Source organism: Diorhabda carinulata, unplaced genomic scaffold (genome assembly GCF_026250575.1).
Source record: "Diorhabda carinulata isolate Delta unplaced genomic scaffold, icDioCari1.1 Dcau_19, whole genome shotgun sequence".
In the NCBI taxonomy this organism is placed as follows: domain Eukaryota; kingdom Metazoa; phylum Arthropoda; class Insecta; order Coleoptera; family Chrysomelidae; genus Diorhabda; species Diorhabda carinulata.
The window spans coordinates 27,501-46,595 of NW_026613964.1; the positions used below are offsets into that span (position 1 = coordinate 27,501).

General features: G+C 35.0%; 2 non-coding genes across 2 annotated transcripts; both read right to left on the reverse strand.

Moving 5' to 3' along the window:
- Window positions 1-1,005: 1,005 nt before the first annotated feature.
- On the reverse strand, window positions 1,006-1,161 carry LOC130903272 (5.8S ribosomal RNA). The gene has a single exon (XR_009060666.1). It is a non-coding gene; the product is annotated as a 5.8S ribosomal RNA (ribosomal RNA).
- A 1,061-nt stretch (window positions 1,162-2,222) lies between these two features.
- On the reverse strand, window positions 2,223-4,145 carry LOC130903280 (small subunit ribosomal RNA). Its single transcript, XR_009060673.1, has one exon. It is a non-coding gene; the product is annotated as a small subunit ribosomal RNA (ribosomal RNA).
- Window positions 4,146-19,095: the final 14,950 nt, after the last annotated feature.

The following is a 19,095-nucleotide window of genomic DNA, read 5'->3' on the forward strand; positions in this document are numbered from 1 at the left end:
GGCTGCACTCTCAAGCAACCCGACTCTCAGGAGAGATCCTCACGCAATCGGCAACGGTCGCTACGGGCCTGGCACCCTCTATGGGCTGTGGCCCCGTTCAAGAAGGACTTGGACGCGCCGCACGATCTCGTGATAAACGGATCCTCCCTAACACCACATTTCCCGGTGGCCGATATCGACCACGGGATTCGGTGCTGGGCTTTTCCCTGTTCGCTCGCAGCTACTGAGGGAATCCTAGTTAGTTTCTTTTCCTCCGCTTAGTAATATGCTTAAATTCAGCGGGTAATCTCACCTGCTCTGAGGTCGATATAATATTTAAATACAATTCGCCAAACTATCATAAAAAAAAAACGTGTGTTTAATAATAATATCATCTCTCATATGAAATATAACATTATTTGTTTTTATTTAAAGAGTCGGCAGCAGCAGCAGCATCAGCATCAGCATCAGCATCAGCAACACACCACCAGCCTTTATACATATATAATATTTTTAATATATATAATTCATATATTTTGTCGATATACCGTGTGTATAAATGATATAAATAAAACACTGGTCAGACGTCCAGTCTTCGAAACTTTATTATTTCTCTCGGACACGACGACCGCGTTATCATTTTATCATAAATATATTATATATACACACACTTATTTATCGACTATATATACGTCGTATATATGTATAATATATATATATATATATATTATATATAAATATAACTCTCTACCAAACAAATTTTATGTATTTCATATAAATACACGATTAATTTATGGTATAGCGGGTTGTGTTCAAAAATTGCGTAACTTTTTCTATAAAAATTTACGCTGCTTTTCGCACTTTAGGATGCCGCACAAATACAAAAAAAAATACGCACAAGTTTGTATGTGCATGTGTTTTTTCTTAATTAGTGTGCGTTATTGTTTCACATCCAACACGCTTAGGCATTATTTTTCTTTAATAAATAGAAAAATTTTAAATTCTAAGCAGTCTTTTAAATTGATACGACCCTCAGTCAGGAGTGGTACGGGAACGAGTATCCGAGGACCGCAATGTGCGTTCGAAATGTCGATGTTCATGTGTCCTGCAGTTCACAAGTTGACGCGCAATTAGCTGCGTTCTTCATCGACCCACGAGCCAAGTGATTCACCGTTCAGGGTAATCATTTTATTATTATGTCGTTTTCTCATATTCTATTCGTCGTATTTTTAATATTTGATAATTATTAAATTAATAATATTATTATAATATCTTATACGCGTATAGAAAATTTATATAACGACATTTTATATAATAAATGGTAATTATTCGAAACTTTTAGAGAAATTATAATATCGTACTTTGATATATCTGATAAATTTTAACCGCTGCACATGTTTTATTACAAACGAGGCGCGCATAGACAGATATCTCGCACGATATATTCCTCCTCTTTATATTATTACAGTTTTTTTTTTATCTTGAAAGTTTTATACAAATTTCGACGGTCGGGCGTAAATCTTCGAACACCTTCGAAATAATACATAAAATATTATTTCTAAAACGAATTTTTATACATATCGATAGAATCGACATGTGCTTAAATTTCGTTTAGGTACCCGGATGAAAATGTCTCAATAACATAATCATCACATATAATCTTGTCGATATTTTCTTGTATTACCTTCAAACGATAAAAAACTTAGGTAATAATATAATAAACGAAATAAAATTTATCCATAAAAATATAGACACACACACGACAACAGACGACGTTTCAATAAACTATATATTTTTCGTTTATTATAATAACGATTCTTTATCAGAACGTTTTTAGTTAACAAGAAATTTTGTTAATGATCGTTCCGTCAATCGTTATAATATATAATAATACATATGTTGTTATTGTTGTGTCGTCATCGTCGTCGACGCCTTCTATAAACTATGATAAAAATTTTTCGTTATATTTTTATTGGAAAAATTTATATATGTAAATATATTTTTATAGACGTATGAATTATATTTATCTTTTTTTTTTTTAATTTTATTCGAAACTTGTTCGAATTTTGTAAAAATTAAAAAAAGATTTCAATATATATACATCTATAATATATATATAATTTATAACATATATAAATTTCTTTTGAAGAGTTCGATAATTTTGTAGAAGAAAATTTTCTTTTACAATTAATACAGACTTGATTTCGTTTTTTTTTTTTGTTTAAAAACGAACAAATACTCTGTAATGATCCTTCCGCAGGTTCACCTACGGAAACCTTGTTACGACTTTTACTTCCTCTAAATGATCAAGTTTGGTCATCTTTCCGAAGCATCGGCGACGCCGAAACGCCACCGCGCTCAGTCCGAAGACCTCACTAAATCATTCAATCGGTAGTAGCGACGGGCGGTGTGTACAAAGGGCAGGGACGTAATCAACGCGAGCTTATGACTCGCGCTTACTGGGAATTCCTCGTTCATGGGGAACAATTGCAAGCCCCAATCCCTAGCACGAAGGAGGTTCAGCGGGTTACCCGGGCCGCTCGGCCAGGGAGGACACGCTGATTCCTTCAGTGTAGCGCGCGTGCGGCCCAGAACATCTAAGGGCATCACAGACCTGTTATTGCTCAATCTCGTGCGGCTAGAAGCCGCCTGTCCCTCTAAGAAGAATTATTTGTACGCCGACAGTAAAAACCGCGAACGGCAAGAGCCGGAAACTCAATACCGACGGGCCTTTGGGATGTCGAAATACGCCTAGTTAGCAGGCTAGAGTCTCGTTCGTTATCGGAATTAACCAGACAAATCGCTCCACCAACTAAGAACGGCCATGCACCACCACCCACCGAATCAAGAAAGAGCTCTCAATCTGTCAATCCTTCCGGTGTCCGGGCCTGGTGAGGTTTCCCGTGTTGAGTCAAATTAAGCCGCAGGCTCCACTCCTGGTGGTGCCCTTCCGTCAATTCCTTTAAGTTTCAGCTTTGCAACCATACTTCCCCCGGAACCCAAAAGCTTTGGTTTCCCGGAAGCTGCCCGCCGAGTCATCGGAGGAACGTCGGCGGATCGCTAGCTGGCATCGTTTATGGTTAGAACTAGGGCGGTATCTGATCGCCTTCGAACCTCTAACTTTCGTTCTTGATCAATGAAAGCGTTTTTGGCAAATGCTTTCGCTTCTGTCCGTCTTGCGACGATCCAAGAATTTCACCTCTAACGTCGCAATACGAATGCCCCCATCCGTTCCTATTAATCATTACCTCGGGGTTCCGAAAACCAACAAAATAGAACCGAGGTCCTATTCCATTATTCCATGCACACAGTATTCAGGCAAAATTTTGGCCTGCTTTAAGCACTCTAATTTGTTCAAAGTAAACGTGCCGGCCCACCTCGACACTCAGTCAAGAGCACCGCGGCGGGATTGAGTTGGGCCGCCCTTGCGAGCTAAGCCCACCGGCAGGACGTCCCACGACACGCCAGTTAACACCGCGTACGATGAACCAGCGGCGTGGGACACAGATTCGACTACGAGCTTTTTAACCGCAACAACTTTAATATACGCTATTGGAGCTGGAATTACCGCGGCTGCTGGCACCAGACTTGCCCTCCAATTGATCCTCGTTAAAGGGTTTAGAGTGTACTCATTCCGATTACGGGGCCTCGGATGAGTCCCGTATCGTTATTTTTCGTCACTACCTCCCCGTGCCGGGAGTGGGTAATTTGCGCGCCTGCTGCCTTCCTTGGATGTGGTAGCCGTTTCTCAGGCTCCCTCTCCGGAATCGAACCCTGATTCCCCGTTACCCGTTACAACCATGGTAGGCGCAGAACCTACCATCGACAGTTGATAAGGCAGACATTTGAAAGATGCGTCGCCGGTGCGAGACCGTGCGATCAGCGAAAAGTTATTCAGAGTCACCAAATTGTACGATGACGAGCAAGCCCGCCACCGATTGGTTTTGATCTAATAAAAGCGCTCCTTCCGTCTCCGGTCGGAACTCTGTTTGCATGTATTAGCTCTAGAATTACCACAGTTATCCAAGTAAATGTGGGTACGATCTAAGGAACCATAACTGATTTAATGAGCCTTTCGCGGTTTCACCTTAATTTGGCTTGTACTGAGACATGCATGGCTTAATCTTTGAGACAAGCATATGACTACTGGCAGGATCAACCAGGGAACTGTGTTTTATAATATATATAATATATATTATTATTATTATTATATATATATATATATATATATATATTTTATAATAAAAAACTATTATCGAAAAAGTTTTAATAACAATATCCAAAAGAGGATAAATTATGATGATGTTTTTTATATTACATATATACTTTATATTTATACATAATATAATAATCATCTATATTCGTGTATAAACACATTGTTATTTACTTTTTCTTTTGCGTGTTTGCTGCGCTTATTATTGAAAATATATAATTTTCAGCGCCACGCTTTATTTATATTTTTTCTTATTTTATAAAATTTCACCGAATCGACTATAAATCTATCTAAATTTAATCGAAATGAGAAAAATTAGATGATTACGTCGACCGGGCTACAATTTCGACATTATCTCTACCCTTCGCTAGATTGTAAGCGACATGGTTTATACATTAGGTAATAATGAACGAAATTTTTATTCTCGCACGGAATAATGAGAGTTATCGCAAATATTGTGTATTATATATATAAAAGTGTAATATAATATATATTTTTCATAGACGATCGCATATGAATCGCTCACGATAGAACGCTAGCTAAATTCGCGATCTCGCAATAGATATTTAACTTGTGGATAAATTGATATAATATCTGAAAAGGGAACCGCTAGCAATATACGTTAATATATTGGAGGAGAACGGGGACCCTTTCAGAAAACTATATAATCCACCGATGTGGAATGACCGAAACAACGTCTTTACGTAAATTATAACGAGTTTATTAAAATTTAACGAGACGTCAACTTCGATACACCACACATATATGTGCGCTGTACAACGGTACGCCTTCTACATTAACATTAATAAAGATGTATAGTGAAAATATATAAAAGATGTATTGTGAATATTAAAAAGAAGTATTATGAAATTACATGTTTTGTATTTAGAAGCCGTCCGAGGTGTATCTATCACATAAAAGTGTTATGAAAATATTAACAATAAGGAAAAAAAGTATTATGAAATTAGATGGCCGCTCGATGTATGAACGTACGAGGTGTATTATATAAAAGTTGTATGAAAATAGAAATAATAATGAAAAACAAGTATTATGAAATTAAATTCCGCTCGATATAGGAACTTGTCGAGAAAGATGATTTGTGAAGTTGAATGGAGATGTTTTGTATGTAGAAGCCGTCCGAGGTGTATGACATAAAAGTGTTATGAAAATATTAACCATAAGGAAAAAAAGTATTATGAAATTAGATCGCCGCTCGATGTATGAACGTACGAGGTGTATTATATAAAAGTTGTATGAAAATAGAAATAATAATGAAAAACAAGTATTATGAAATTAAATTCCGCTCGATATAGGAACTTGTCGAGAAAGATGATTTGTGAAGTTGAATGGAGATGTTTTGTATGTAGAAGTCGTCCGAGGTGTATGACATAAAAATGTTATGAAAATATTAACCATAAGGAAAAAAAGTATTATGAAATTAGATCGCCGCTCGATGTATGAACGTACGAGGTGTATTATATAAAAGTTGTATGAAAATAGAAATAATAATGAAAAACAAGTATTATGAAATTAAATTCCGCTCGATATAGCAATTTGTCGAGAAAGATGATTTGTGAAAATTGAGTGGAGATGTTTTGTATTTAAAAGCCGTCCGAGGTGTATGACATAAAAGTGTTATGAAAATATTAACAATAAGGAAAAAAAGTATTATGAATTTAGATCGCCGCTCGATGTATGAACGTACGAGGTGTATTATATAAAAGTTGTATGAAAATAGAAATAATAATGAAAAACAAGTATTATGAAATTAAATTCCGCTCGATATAGGAACTTGTCGAGAAAGATGATTTGTGAAGTTGAATGGAGATGTTTTGTATGTAGAAGTCGTCCGAGGTGTATGACATAAAAATGTTATGAAAATATTAACCATAAGGAAAAAAAGTATTATGAAATTAGATCGCCGCTCGATGTATGAACGTACGAGGTGTATTATATAAAAGTTGTATGAAAATAGAAATAATAATAAAAAACAAGTATTATGAAATTAAATTCCGCTCGATATAGGAACTTGTCGAGAAAGATGATTTGTGAAGTTGAATGGAGATGTTTTGTATGTAGAAGTCGTCCGAGGTGTATGACATAAAAATGTTATGAAAATATTAACCATAAGGAAAAAAAGTATTATGAAATTAGATCGCCGCTCGATGTATGAACGTACGAGGTGTATTATATAAAAGTTGTATGAAAATAGAAATAATAATGAAAAACAAGTATTATGAAATTAAATTCCGCTCGATATAGGAACTTGTCGAGAAAGATGATTTGTGAAGTTGAATGGAGATGTTTTGTATGTAGAAGCCGTCCGAGGTGTATGACATAAAAGTGTTATGAAAATATTAACAATAAGGAAAAAAAGTATTATGAAATTAGATGGCCGCTCGATGTATGAACGTACGAGGTGTATTATATAAAAGTTGTATGAAAATAGAAATAATAATGAAAAACAAGTATTATGAAATTAAATTCCGCTCGATATAGCAATTTGTCGAGAAAGATGATTTGTGAAAATTGAGTGGAGATGTTTTGTATGTAGAAGTCGTCCGAGGTGTATGACATAAAAGTGTTATGAAAATATTAACCATAAGGAAAAAAAGTATTATGAAATTAGATCGCCGCTCGATGTATGAACGTACGAGGTGTATTATATAAAAGTTGTATGAAAATAGAAATAATAATGAAAAACAAGTATTATGAAATTAAATTCCGCTCGATATAGGAACTTGTCGAGAAAGATGATTTGTGAAGTTGAATGGAGATGTTTTGTATGTAGAAGTCGTCCGAGGTGTATGACATAAAAATGTTATGAAAATATTAACGATAAAGAAAAAAAGTATTATGAAATTAGATCGTCGCTCGATGTATGAACGTACGAGGTGTATTATATAAAAGTTGTATGAAAATAGTAATAATTATGAAAAGCAAAGTATTACGAAATTAGCTAAGTTCGGTGACTGGCCGGCAGAGAGCGCTAGTGTCTATAAAACGGTATTTAGTTTGTCTTCTGGCCGGCAGAGGGCGCTAGTGTCTATTAAACCGTGTTAAGTTCGGTGACTGGCCGGCAGAGGGCGCTAGTGTCTATAAAAAGGTGTTTAGTTTGTCGTCTCTCCGGCAGAGGGCGCTAGTGTCTATGAAAAGGTGTTTAGTTTGTCGTCTCTCCGGCAGAGGGCGCTAGTGTCTATAAAACTGTGTTTGGTTTGTCTTCTGGCCGGCAGAGGGCGCTAGTGTCTATAAAACAGTGTTAAGTTCGGTGACTGGCCGGCAGAGGGCGCTAGTGTCTATAAAACCGTATTAAGTTTGGTGTCTGGTCGGCAGGATATAGGAACTTGTCGAAAAAGTTGAATTGTGTAAATTGAATGGAAATTTTTTTTATGTAGAAGCCGTTCGAGGTATATTATATAAAAGTGTTATGAAAATATTAACCATAAGGAAAAAAAGTATTATGAAATTAGATCGCCGCTCGATGTATGAACGTACGAGGTGTATTATATAAAAGTTGTATGAAAATAGAAATAATAATGAAAAACAAGTATTATGAAATTAAATTCCGCTCGATATAGCAATTTGTCGAGAAAGATGATTTGTGAAAATTGAGTGGAGATGTTTTGTATTTAAAAGCCGTCCGAGGTGTATGACATAAAAGTGTTATGAAAATATTAACAATAAGGAAAAAAAGTATTATGAATTTAGATCGCCGCTCGATGTATGAACGTACGAGGTGTATTATATAAAAGTTGTATGAAAATAGAAATAATAATGAAAAACAAGTATTATGAAATTAAATTCCGCTCGATATAGGAACTTGTCGAGAAAGATGATTTGTGAAGTTGAATGGAGATGTTTTGTATGTAGAAGTCGTCCGAGGTGTATGACATAAAAATGTTATGAAAATATTAACCATAAGGAAAAAAAGTATTATGAAATTAGATCGCCGCTCGATGTATGAACGTACGAGGTGTATTATATAAAAGTTGTATGAAAATAGAAATAATAATAAAAAACAAGTATTATGAAATTAAATTCCGCTCGATATAGGAACTTGTCGAGAAAGATGATTTGTGAAGTTGAATGGAGATGTTTTGTATGTAGAAGTCGTCCGAGGTGTATGACATAAAAATGTTATGAAAATATTAACCATAAGGAAAAAAAGTATTATGAAATTAGATCGCCGCTCGATGTATGAACGTACGAGGTGTATTATATAAAAGTTGTATGAAAATAGAAATAATAATGAAAAACAAGTATTATGAAATTAAATTCCGCTCGATATAGGAACTTGTCGAGAAAGATGATTTGTGAAGTTGAATGGAGATGTTTTGTATGTAGAAGTCGTCCGAGGTGTATGACATAAAAATGTTATGAAAATATTAACCATAAGGAAAAAAAGTATTATGAAATTAGATCGCCGCTCGATGTATGAACGTACGAGGTGTATTATATAAAAGTTGTATGAAAATAGAAATAATAATGAAAAACAAGTATTATGAAATTAAATTCCGCTCGATATAGCAATTTGTCGAGAAAGATGATTTGTGAAAATTGAGTGGAGATGTTTTGTATTTAAAAGCCGTCCGAGGTGTATGACATAAAAGTGTTATGAAAATATTAACAATAAGGAAAAAAAGTATTATGAATTTAGATCGCCGCTCGATGTATGAACGTACGAGGTGTATTATATAAAAGTTGTATGAAAATAGAAATAATAATGAAAAACAAGTATTATGAAATTAAATTCCGCTCGATATAGCAATTTGTCGAAAAAGATGATTTGTGAAAATTGAGTGGAGATGTTTTGTATTTAAAAGCCGTCCGAGGTGTATCTATCACATAAAAGTGTTATGAAAATATTAACAATAAGGAAAAAAAGTATTATGAAATTAGATGGCCGCTCGATGTATGAACGTACGAGGTGTATTATATAAAAGTTTTATGAAAATAGTAATAATTATGAAAAATAAAGCATTACGAAATTACCTAAGTTTGGTGACTGGCCGGCAGAGGGCGCTAGTGTCTATAAAACCGTGTTCAGTTTGTCGTCTGGCCGGCAGAGGGCGCTAGTGTCTATAAAACTGTGTTTAGTTTGTCTTCTGGCCGGCAGAGGGCGCTAGTGTCTATTAAACCGTGTTAAGTTCGGTGACTGACCGGCAGAGGGCGCTAGTGTCTATAAAACCGTGTTCAGTTTGTCGTCTGGCCGGCAGAGGGCGCTAGTGTCTATAAAACTGTGTTTAGTTTGTCTTCTGGCCGGCAGAGGGCGCTAGTGTCTATTAAACCGTGTTAAGTTCGGTGACTGGCCGGCAGAGGGCGCTAGTGTCTATAAAAATGTGTTTAGTTTGTCGTCTCTCCGGCAGAGGGCGCTAGTGTCTATAAAACCGTGTTAAGTTCGGTGACTGGCCGGCAGAGGGCGCTAGTGTCTATAAAAATGTGTTTAGTTTGTCGTCTCTCCGGCAGAGGGCGCTAGTGTCTATAAAACCGTGTTCAGTTTGTCGTCTGGCCGGCAGAGGGCGCTAGTGTCTATAAAACTGTGTTTAGTTTGTCTTCTGGCCGGCAGAGGGCGCTAGTGTCTATAAAACAGTGTTAAGTTCGGTGACTGGCCGGCAGAGGGCGCTAGTGTCTATAAAACCGTATAAAGTTTGGTGTCTGGTCGGCAGGATATAGGAACTTGTCGAAAAAGTTGAATTGTGTAAATTGAATGGAAATTTTTTTTATGTAGAAGCCGTTCGAGGTATATTATATAAAAGTGTTATGAAAATATTAACAATAACGGAAAAAAGTATTATGAAATTAGATGGCCTCTCGATGTATGAACGTACGAGGTGTATTATATAAAAGTTTTATGAAAATAGAAATAATAATGAAAAACAAGTATTATGAAATTTAATTCCGCTCGATATAGGAACTTGTCGAGAAAGATGATTTGTGAAGTTGAATGGGGATGTTTTGTATGTAGAAGTCGTCCGAGGTGTATGACATAAAAGTTCGGTCACTGGCCGGCAGAGGGCGCTAGTGTCTATAAAAAGTTGTTCAGTTTGTCGTCTCTCCGGCAGAGGGCGCTAGTGTCTATAAAACTGTGTTTAGTTTGTCGTCTCTCCGGCAGAGGGCGCTAGTGTCTATAAAACCGTGTTAAGTTCGGTGACTGGCCGGCAGAGGGCGCTAGTGTCTATAAAAATGTGTTTAGTTTGTCGTCTCTCCGGCAGAGGGCGCTAGTGTCTATAAAACCGTGTTCAGTTTGTCGTCTGGCCGGCAGAGGGCGCTAGTGTCTATAAAACTGTGTTTGGTTTGTCTTCTGGCCGGCAGAGGGCGCTAGTGTCTATTAAACCGTGTTAAGTTCGGTGACTGGCCGGCAGAGGGCGCTAGTGTCTATAAAACAGTGTTAAGTTCGGTGACTGGCCGGCAGAGGGCGCTAGTGTCTATAAAACCGTATAAAGTTTGGTGTCTGGTCGGCAGGATATAGGAACTTGTCGAAAAAGTTGAATTGTGTAAATTGGATGGAAATTTTTTTTATGTAGAAGTCGTTCGAGGTATATTATATAAAAGTGTTATGAAAATATTAACAATAACGGAAAAAAGTATTATGAAATTAGATGGCCGCTCGATGTATGAACGTACGAGGTGTATTATATAAAAGTTGTATGAAAATAGAAATAATAATGAAAAACAAGTATTATGAAATTTAATTCCGCTCGATATAGGAACTTGTCGAGAAAGATGATATGTGAAGTTGAATGGAGATGTTTTGTATGTAGAAGTCGTCCGAGGTGTATGACATAAAAGTGTTATGAAAATATTAACGATAAAGAAAAAAAGTATTATGAAATTAGATCGTCGCTCGATGTATGAACGTACGAGGTGTATTATATAAAAGTTGTATGAAAATAGAAATAATAATGAAAAACAAGTATTATGAAATTAAATTCCGCTCGATATAGGAACTTGTCGAGAAAGATGATTTGTGAAGTTGAATGGAGATGTTTTGTATGTAGAAGTCGTCCGAGGTGTATGACATAAAAGTGTTATGAAAATATTAACGATAAAGAAAAAAAGTATTATGAAATTAGATCGCCGCTCGATGTATGAACGTACGAGGTGTATTATATAAAAGTTTTATGAAAATAGTAATAATTATGAAAAACAAGTATTATGAAATTAAATTCCGCTCGATATAGGAACTTGTCGAGAAAGATGATTTGTGAAGTTGAATGGAGATGTTTTGTATGTAGAAGTCGTCCGAGGTGTATGACATAAAAATGTTATGAAAATATTAACCATAAGGAAAAAAAGTATTATGAAATTAGATCGCCGCTCGATGTATGAACGTACGAGGTGTATTATATAAAAGTTGTATGAAAATAGAAATAATAATGAAAAACAAGTATTATGAAATTAAATTCCGCTCGATATAGCAATTTGTCGAGAAAGATGATTTGTGAAAATTGAGTGGAGATGTTTTGTATTTAAAAGCCGTCCGAGGTGTATGACATAAAAGTGTTATGAAAATATTAACAATAAGGAAAAAAAGTATTATGAATTTAGATCGCCGCTCGATGTATGAACGTACGAGGTGTATTATATAAAAGTTGTATGAAAATAGAAATAATAATGAAAAACAAGTATTATGAAATTAAATTCCGCTCGATATAGGAACTTGTCGAGAAAGATGATTTGTGAAGTTGAATGGAGATGTTTTGTATGTAGAAGTCGTCCGAGGTGTATGACATAAAAATGTTATGAAAATATTAACCATAAGGAAAAAAAGTATTATGAAATTAGATCGCCGCTCGATGTATGAACGTACGAGGTGTATTATATAAAAGTTGTATGAAAATAGAAATAATAATAAAAAACAAGTATTATGAAATTAAATTCCGCTCGATATAGGAACTTGTCGAGAAAGATGATTTGTGAAGTTGAATGGAGATGTTTTGTATGTAGAAGTCGTCCGAGGTGTATGACATAAAAATGTTATGAAAATATTAACCATAAGGAAAAAAAGTATTATGAAATTAGATCGCCGCTCGATGTATGAACGTACGAGGTGTATTATATAAAAGTTGTATGAAAATAGAAATAATAATGAAAAACAAGTATTATGAAATTAAATTCCGCTCGATATAGGAACTTGTCGAGAAAGATGATTTGTGAAGTTGAATGGAGATGTTTTGTATGTAGAAGCCGTCCGAGGTGTATGACATAAAAGTGTTATGAAAATATTAACAATAAGGAAAAAAAGTATTATGAAATTAGATGGCCGCTCGATGTATGAACGTACGAGGTGTATTATATAAAAGTTGTATGAAAATAGAAATAATAATGAAAAACAAGTATTATGAAATTAAATTCCGCTCGATATAGCAATTTGTCGAGAAAGATGATTTGTGAAAATTGAGTGGAGATGTTTTGTATGTAGAAGTCGTCCGAGGTGTATGACATAAAAGTGTTATGAAAATATTAACCATAAGGAAAAAAAGTATTATGAAATTAGATCGCCGCTCGATGTATGAACGTACGAGGTGTATTATATAAAAGTTGTATGAAAATAGAAATAATAATGAAAAACAAGTATTATGAAATTAAATTCCGCTCGATATAGGAACTTGTCGAGAAAGATGATTTGTGAAGTTGAATGGAGATGTTTTGTATGTAGAAGTCGTCCGAGGTGTATGACATAAAAATGTTATGAAAATATTAACGATAAAGAAAAAAAGTATTATGAAATTAGATCGTCGCTCGATGTATGAACGTACGAGGTGTATTATATAAAAGTTGTATGAAAATAGTAATAATTATGAAAAGCAAAGTATTACGAAATTAGCTAAGTTCGGTGACTGGCCGGCAGAGAGCGCTAGTGTCTATAAAACGGTATTTAGTTTGTCTTCTGGCCGGCAGAGGGCGCTAGTGTCTATTAAACCGTGTTAAGTTCGGTGACTGGCCGGCAGAGGGCGCTAGTGTCTATAAAAAGGTGTTTAGTTTGTCGTCTCTCCGGCAGAGGGCGCTAGTGTCTATGAAAAGGTGTTTAGTTTGTCGTCTCTCCGGCAGAGGGCGCTAGTGTCTATAAAACTGTGTTTAGTTTGTCTTCTGGCCGGCAGAGGGCGCTAGTGTCTATAAAACAGTGTTAAGTTCGGTGACTGGCCGGCAGAGGGCGCTAGTGTCTATAAAACCGTATTAAGTTTGGTGTCTGGTCGGCAGGATATAGGAACTTGTCGAAAAAGTTGAATTGTGTAAATTGAATGGAAATTTTTTTTATGTAGAAGCCGTTCGAGGTATATTATATAAAAGTGTTATGAAAATATTAACCATAAGGAAAAAAAGTATTATGAAATTAGATCGCCGCTCGATGTATGAACGTACGAGGTGTATTATATAAAAGTTGTATGAAAATAGAAATAATAATGAAAAACAAGTATTATGAAATTAAATTCCGCTCGATATAGCAATTTGTCGAGAAAGATGATTTGTGAAAATTGAGTGGAGATGTTTTGTATTTAAAAGCCGTCCGAGGTGTATGACATAAAAGTGTTATGAAAATATTAACAATAAGGAAAAAAAGTATTATGAATTTAGATCGCCGCTCGATGTATGAACGTACGAGGTGTATTATATAAAAGTTGTATGAAAATAGAAATAATAATGAAAAACAAGTATTATGAAATTAAATTCCGCTCGATATAGGAACTTGTCGAGAAAGATGATTTGTGAAGTTGAATGGAGATGTTTTGTATGTAGAAGTCGTCCGAGGTGTATGACATAAAAATGTTATGAAAATATTAACCATAAGGAAAAAAAGTATTATGAAATTAGATCGCCGCTCGATGTATGAACGTACGAGGTGTATTATATAAAAGTTGTATGAAAATAGAAATAATAATGAAAAACAAGTATTATGAAATTAAATTCCGCTCGATATAGCAATTTGTCGAGAAAGATGATTTGTGAAAATTGAGTGGAGATGTTTTGTATTTAAAAGCCGTCCGAGGTGTATGACATAAAAGTGTTATGAAAATATTAACAATAAGGAAAAAAAGTATTATGAATTTAGATCGCCGCTCGATGTATGAACGTACGAGGTGTATTATATAAAAGTTGTATGAAAATAGAAATAATAATGAAAAACAAGTATTATGAAATTAAATTCCGCTCGATATAGCAATTTGTCGAAAAAGATGATTTGTGAAAATTGAGTGGAGATGTTTTGTATTTAAAAGCCGTCCGAGGTGTATCTATCACATAAAAGTGTTATGAAAATATTAACAATAAGGAAAAAAAGTATTATGAAATTAGATGGCCGCTCGATGTATGAACGTACGAGGTGTATTATATAAAAGTTTTATGAAAATAGTAATAATTATGAAAAATAAAGCATTACGAAATTACCTAAGTTTGGTGACTGGCCGGCAGAGGGCGCTAGTGTCTATAAAACCGTGTTCAGTTTGTCGTCTGGCCGGCAGAGGGCGCTAGTGTCTATAAAACTGTGTTTAGTTTGTCTTCTGGCCGGCAGAGGGCGCTAGTGTCTATTAAACCGTGTTAAGTTCGGTGACTGACCGGCAGAGGGCGCTAGTGTCTATAAAACCGTGTTCAGTTTGTCGTCTGGCCGGCAGAGGGCGCTAGTGTCTATAAAACTGTGTTTAGTTTGTCTTCTGGCCGGCAGAGGGCGCTAGTGTCTATTAAACCGTGTTAAGTTCGGTGACTGGCCGGCAGAGGGCGCTAGTGTCTATAAAAATGTGTTTAGTTTGTCGTCTCTCCGGCAGAGGGCGCTAGTGTCTATAAAACCGTGTTAAGTTCGGTGACTGGCCGGCAGAGGGCGCTAGTGTCTATAAAAATGTGTTTAGTTTGTCGTCTCTCCGGCAGAGGGCGCTAGTGTCTATAAAACCGTGTTCAGTTTGTCGTCTGGCCGGCAGAGGGCGCTAGTGTCTATAAAACTGTGTTTAGTTTGTCTTCTGGCCGGCAGAGGGCGCTAGTGTCTATAAAACAGTGTTAAGTTCGGTGACTGGCCGGCAGAGGGCGCTAGTGTCTATAAAACCGTATAAAGTTTGGTGTCTGGTCGGCAGGATATAGGAACTTGTCGAAAAAGTTGAATTGTGTAAATTGAATGGAAATTTTTTTTATGTAGAAGCCGTTCGAGGTATATTATATAAAAGTGTTATGAAAATATTAACAATAACGGAAAAAAGTATTATGAAATTAGATGGCCTCTCGATGTATGAACGTACGAGGTGTATTATATAAAAGTTTTATGAAAATAGAAATAATAATGAAAAACAAGTATTATGAAATTTAATTCCGCTCGATATAGGAACTTGTCGAGAAAGATGATTTGTGAAGTTGAATGGGGATGTTTTGTATGTAGAAGTCGTCCGAGGTGTATGACATAAAAGTTCGGTCACTGGCCGGCAGAGGGCGCTAGTGTCTATAAAAAGTTGTTCAGTTTGTCGTCTCTCCGGCAGAGGGCGCTAGTGTCTATAAAACTGTGTTTAGTTTGTCGTCTCTCCGGCAGAGGGCGCTAGTGTCTATAAAACCGTGTTAAGTTCGGTGACTGGCCGGCAGAGGGCGCTAGTGTCTATAAAAATGTGTTTAGTTTGTCGTCTCTCCGGCAGAGGGCGCTAGTGTCTATAAAACCGTGTTCAGTTTGTCGTCTGGCCGGCAGAGGGCGCTAGTGTCTATAAAACTGTGTTTGGTTTGTCTTCTGGCCGGCAGAGGGCGCTAGTGTCTATTAAACCGTGTTAAGTTCGGTGACTGGCCGGCAGAGGGCGCTAGTGTCTATAAAACAGTGTTAAGTTCGGTGACTGGCCGGCAGAGGGCGCTAGTGTCTATAAAACCGTATAAAGTTTGGTGTCTGGTCGGCAGGATATAGGAACTTGTCGAAAAAGTTGAATTGTGTAAATTGGATGGAAATTTTTTTTATGTAGAAGTCGTTCGAGGTATATTATATAAAAGTGTTATGAAAATATTAACAATAACGGAAAAAAGTATTATGAAATTAGATGGCCGCTCGATGTATGAACGTACGAGGTGTATTATATAAAAGTTGTATGAAAATAGAAATAATAATGAAAAACAAGTATTATGAAATTTAATTCCGCTCGATATAGGAACTTGTCGAGAAAGATGATATGTGAAGTTGAATGGAGATGTTTTGTATGTAGAAGTCGTCCGAGGTGTATGACATAAAAGTGTTATGAAAATATTAACGATAAAGAAAAAAAGTATTATGAAATTAGATCGTCGCTCGATGTATGAACGTACGAGGTGTATTATATAAAAGTTGTATGAAAATAGAAATAATAATGAAAAACAAGTATTATGAAATTAAATTCCGCTCGATATAGGAACTTGTCGAGAAAGATGATTTGTGAAGTTGAATGGAGATGTTTTGTATGTAGAAGTCGTCCGAGGTGTATGACATAAAAGTGTTATGAAAATATTAACGATAAAGAAAAAAAGTATTATGAAATTAGATCGCCGCTCGATGTATGAACGTACGAGGTGTATTATATAAAAGTTTTATGAAAATAGTAATAATTATGAAAAACAAGTATTATGAAATTAAATTCCGCTCGATATAGGAACTTGTCTAGAAAGATGATTTGTGAAGTTGAATGGAGATGTTTTGTATGTAGAAGTCGTCCGAGGTGTATGACATAAAAATGTTATGAAAATATTAACCATAAGGAAAAAAAGTATTATGAAATTAGATCGCCGCTCGATGTATGAACGTACGAGGTGTATTATATAAAAGTTGTATGAAAATAGAAATAATAATGAAAAACAAGTATTATGAAATTAAATTCCGCTCGATATAGCAATTTGTCGAGAAAGATGATTTGTGAAAATTGAGTGGAGATGTTTTGTATTTAAAAGCCGTCCGAGGTGTATGACATAAAAGTGTTATGAAAATATTAACAATAAGGAAAAAAAGTATTATGAATTTAGATCGCCGCTCGATGTATGAACGTACGAGGTGTATTATATAAAAGTTGTATGAAAATAGAAATAATAATGAAAAACAAGTATTATGAAATTAAATTCCGCTCGATATAGGAACTTGTCGAGAAAGATGATTTGTGAAGTTGAATGGAGATGTTTTGTATGTAGAAGTCGTCCGAGGTGTATGACATAAAAATGTTATGAAAATATTAACCATAAGGAAAAAAAGTATTATGAAATTAGATCGCCGCTCGATGTATGAACGTACGAGGTGTATTATATAAAAGTTGTATGAAAATAGAAATAATAATGAAAAACAAGTATTATGAAATTTAATTCCGCTCGATATAGGAACTTGTCGAGAAAGATGATATGTGAAGTTGAATGGAGATGTTTTGTATGTAGAAGTCGTCCGAGGTGTATGACATAAAAGTGTTATGAAAATATTAACGATAAAGAAAAAAAGTATTATGAAATTAGATCGTCGCTCGATGTATGAACGTACGAGGTGTATTATATAAAAGTTGTATGAAAATAGAAATAATAATGAAAAACAAGTATTATGAAATTAAATTCCGCTCGATATAGGAACTTGTCGAGAAAGATGATTTGTGAAGTTGAATGGAGATGTTTTGTATGTAGAAGTCGTCCGAGGTGTATGACATAAAAGTGTTATGAAAATATTAACGATAAAGAAAAAAAGTATTATGAAATTAGATCGCCGCTCGATGTATGAACGTACGAGGTGTATTATATAAAAGTTTTATGAAAATAGTAATAATTATGAAAAACAAGTATTATGAAATTAAATTCCGCTCGATATAGGAACTTGTCGAGAAAGATGATTTGTGAAGTTGAATGGAGATGTTTTGTATGTAGAAGTCGTCCGAGGTGTATGACATAAAAATGTTATGAAAATATTAACCATAAGGAAAAAAAGTATTATGAAATTAGATCGCCGCTCGATGTATGAACGTACGAGGTGTATTATATAAAAGTTGTATGAAAATAGAAATAATAATGAAAAACAAGTATTATGAAATTAAATTCCGCTCGATATAGCAATTTGTCGAGAAAGATGATTTGTGAAAATTGAGTGGAGATGTTTTGTATTTAAAAGCCGTCCGAGGTGTATGACATAAAAGTGTTATGAAAATATTAACAATAAGGAAAAAAAGTATTATGAATTTAGATCGCCGCTCGATGTATGAACGTACGAGGTGTATTATATAAAAGTTGTATGAAAATAGAAATAATAATGAAAAACAAGTATTATGAAATTAAATTCCGCTCGATATAGGAACTTGTCGAGAAAGATGATTTGTGAAGTTGAATGGAGATGTTTTGTATGTAGAAGTCGTCCGAGGTGTATGACATAAAAATGTTATGAAAATATTAACCATAAGGAAAAAAAGTATTATGAAATTAGATCGCCGCTCGATGTATGAACGTACGAGGTGTATTATATAAAAGTTGTATGAAAATAGAAATAATAATAAAAAACAAGTATTATGAAATTAAATTCCGCTCGATATAGGAACTTGTCGAGAAAGATGATTTGTGAAGTTGAATGGAGATGTTTTGTATGTAGAAGTCGTCCGAGGTGTATGACATAAAAATGTTATGAAAATATTAACCATAAGGAAAAAAAGTATTATGAAATTAGATCGCCGCTCGATGTATGAACGTACGAGGTGTATTATATAAAAGTTGTATGAAAATAGAAATAATAATGAAAAACAAGTATTATGAAATTAAATTCCGCTCGATATAGGAACTTGTCGAGAAAGATGATTTGTGAAGTTGAATGGAGATGTTTTGTATGTAGAAGCCGTCCGAGGTGTATGACATAAAAGTGTTATGAAAATATTAACAATAAGGAAAAAAAGTATTATGAAATTAGATGGCCGCTCGATGTATGAACGTACGAGGTGTATTATATAAAAGTTGTATGAAAATAGAAATAA